The sequence below is a fragment of the Manacus candei genome, unplaced genomic scaffold (genome assembly GCF_025592945.1).
Source record: "Manacus candei isolate 608988 ecotype Guabito, Panama unplaced genomic scaffold, ASM2559294v1 h1tg000003l, whole genome shotgun sequence".
Classification (NCBI taxonomy): Eukaryota; Metazoa; Chordata; class Aves; order Passeriformes; family Pipridae; genus Manacus; species Manacus candei.
This window is the reverse complement of record NW_026138051.1, coordinates 269,311-272,906: the sequence shown is the minus strand read 5'-3', so window position 1 is coordinate 272,906 and position 3,596 is coordinate 269,311.

The window sequence follows — 3,596 nt, the reverse complement described above, 5'->3', positions numbered from 1 at the left end:
CTTGTTGAACCTGCTGTGCTAGGTTTGTTCTAGCAGAGCAGAGCAAAGCAGAGAGGGGCTTTGCAAACATTTTCACAGCCCCTGAGCAGCAAAGGGCATCTTGCCACCACATCTTCCAAGCCCGCGTGTGCCTCTTCCTCTGGGATCACAGGCAGGAAGCAGTAGTCTACAAGTAGAAGCAGTTTTGGGTGAAGACTTGGCTCTCCCGCCTTGTCTGTGTGCCTGCTCCCAGCAGGACTACTTCCACTCCGAATGTGTTATTGCAGGGAATAGACGGGAGCTGGGTGGGGCTGCAGGGGCTGCCCGGACAATAAAAGGAAATGCCTCTGCTCTGCATATGCTCTGCAGAGGGAGGGTGTCTGTGTGCCGGGGAGGGGATGTTGTGCGAGACAAGGTCTGGAGGGCAGGCGTCTGCATGAAAACCAGAGCAGAAGAAAGGATTTGTGAGAGGGTGGTTGGATGGTGTCAAAGGAGTGGGAACGGAACGAAAGAGGCTGTGTATGGCCATGTGGGAGAGGATTGCAAAGAGATGTGAGGCACAGTGCCTGTGGGTGGCACGGAGAAGGATGTAGTGCCTGCCTCGTGCTGTCAAACAGAGCACCCCATTCCAGATGCTCCAACCACCCTTCCAACCCCATCAGCTACACCCTTATTTTACACTGTTAACACTTTATATCCAATGTCCTTTTCTGAAGCAGAAAATTTGTGGTATTAGAGTCTGGATAGGATGCTGAGGTTCAGCAAGAGCTGTCCATCCCTTCAAGCAAATAAACATTGCATCTTTTCAAAGCTCCCTTGGGCACACAGAGAGGCTTCAGAGCTGCTGTAGCGCTGGGCTTGAGAGTCATTAGAGAATAACATCTTCAGAAACGTTTCTCCTGATTTTTTAATCAATGAGCCATCTTCTTCTTGCCAAATGTATTCCCACACATCAGTGAAAACAGGGAAACACACGCAGGGAAAACAAAAGCTTCCTCCTTCATTGCAGCAGTCTTCCAACCATACTCCGCCCTACAAGTTTGACACTTTGCAGTTCAAGGCTTTTTTTCTTCTGATTAAAAAGAAAAAAAGGCTTAGACCAAGATCCAGCTGACCTGCAATACCCTGACATTTGAGCTTGGATCTCACTCCAAGTCAGTTTCCTGAAAAGCAGTTGGCATAGGTCAAAGAGACTGATAAATAAAATTAACCCATTTGAAGACAGAACAGAGAAAAAAATCAAGCTTATTCATAAATATCCTTCAGAAAGTGATAACATAGAAATAGTGACCTAGTGTGAAGCTGTACTCAAAATTCCAGAGGATCATGGTAATCTGAAATGTAGACTGGCTTCATGAGTTTGGAGTCCTTCTGAAAAATCAGACCGCAGCAACACATACTTTGCTTTAGCCCCTGCATGTGATCTCCATACCCTACTGTTATGACTCTGGTTTGCAAAGGATTTCAGTTTGTTCCTTTGGTGGATTGTAATTGCCCTGGATCATCTTCAAATAGGAGGCAAAATGGTAAAAAAAAAGACAAAACGAGCTTTCAAAGGTCCTGAGCACTGTGCCTAGGCGGTGATCTCATGGCAGTAATGACCTCAGAGGTGTGTTTGGCTTGGTTGAAATCCACAGAACTGCCTCTTGCCAAAGATATTTTAAGCTGGCCAAAAACATCTGTAAACACACCCATCCAAAAACACATGCTGCAGTCATACAATCACAAATACACATTCTGTGTCTCACATCAACTCATATATGCTCCTCATGGGAAATATGGGGTCTGCAACCACGGTCAACCTGTTGTTGCTATTTATCGCACAGCTCAGGTGCCCCAACCCACAGGTGAGTGAACTCAGTGTAGACAAGCCCATCGGCTGTAACCTGTGCAGTGCAATACAGCTTTCTCCTGTGGAGGTCCTGGATTCCAGATGAGGGACTATTCCAAGTTTTTATTTCTCTTATTTCAAGTTAAAATCAGTTTTGGGTAAGCCATCTCAACTTTGCTCTCCTTCTCATAATTAATCCACTTAAAATGGGAAGGAAGGTGCTCATGGGGGTCCAGTTTTCCAGGATGAACACTGTGCAGCCATGGCTGTTCAATGGTTGTTGCTCAGAACTGCTCCCAGCAATGACTGCCAGGAGCACACAGGCTGCTCCCACATGAAGCCCTCAGTGCTCTGCCTGCCCAACATTCTTGGTGCTCAACACATGCACTGAATCATTTTCACAAGCTGCTGTGCCTTCCTCTCCAAACACACATGAGATGCACTGATCATCTGCTTTTCCAAAGGCTAAATCATGTACTCAGGATCAAGGCTGGAAGCTGATGAGAATAGCCCTGTCTGCGTAGGCAGAGTGCTGCCATGGCAAAAACTCACACTCTCAAAAGCACATATTTTCCCATAAATGGCCAGTCACTAAGAACCAGCAATCACGAGCTGATACAGGCATAGGGAGGAGCTCTAATGTCCATTAATGATGAGGGAGCAGCTCTGTGACATGCCTGGATTGCAGAATAAAATTGTGGGTGACTCCCAAGCCACTGCAATGCACACCGATGGTGCTTCGGGCCCACAGCCAGCATGCAGGCCTTGGGACTTCCACCTGCCTCCCAGCCCTCGAAGGACACAGAGAAACAAAAGACCATTTTTAGCACATATAGGTTTTCACCAGCTCCTGAATGTCCAGCTTGAGTAGTACACACCTCTGACTCCAGCCTCTCTTGGGTACTGACAGCATCTGATGGGATCCCCTGAGCTAAACAAACCACCTCTGAGGAGATAGAATGTACCAGCCTACTCTAACAACAACAGCAACTCCTTGCTAAACTATTTTAGAAAATGCACAGTTTTAATCACCTGTTTAAACTATTTTTCAAAACCTCTGGCACATAGTACCTGTTGAAAAGGCTCCCTGAGCCTGCCAATATTCAGAGTATTTTCTCTCAAAATGATCCTGTTTCAGTTTACTGTTACAGCAGATACCAGACACCACCAAGGTCAGGTCGCACAGCAACATCCGCTGTCATCCTGAATTTGCTTCCATTGAGTGTTTGACCTCAAATTTCCCATGCTTGGTCTCTCTTAGAAGAGGTTGTTTTGTTTCAAAACTGGGAATAGAATCTCAATAAGTATTTTCAAGTTCAAGGAAAGTGAAAAGAAACAAATTTGAGCTCCCAGTGTCCAATCTTCCCCTCTGTACAAATACCAAGGCTGTACTTTTTTCAATAGGTCTCCATCAAGGAGAGTTGAAAGGCAGAGCTCAGGACCAGGTCTGGAACCAGGACCTAATACAAGGCCACTAAATCTCTGGCTGTGATGATATTACATTGCAGTGAGACAGGAGGAGGGTGAAACCTGGAGGGAAATTGTGCTTGAAAGTTTCCCGAGTGTGCTTCAGAGCCTCTGTTTTGAAAGACAGCAGGGACCTAAAGACCATCGATGCTGTCACATTTCCAAGACTGAATTCCTCCCTATAATATCCAGGCTTGCAGCCAATTTGGCTGGCTTGGAGCAGTTGTAGCTTTACAACATGCTTGATGTGTATTCACATTTCAAAAAGGAAAAGAAAAACCAACATTGCAGAGTGATTCAGAAAGATAGCAGATGATGG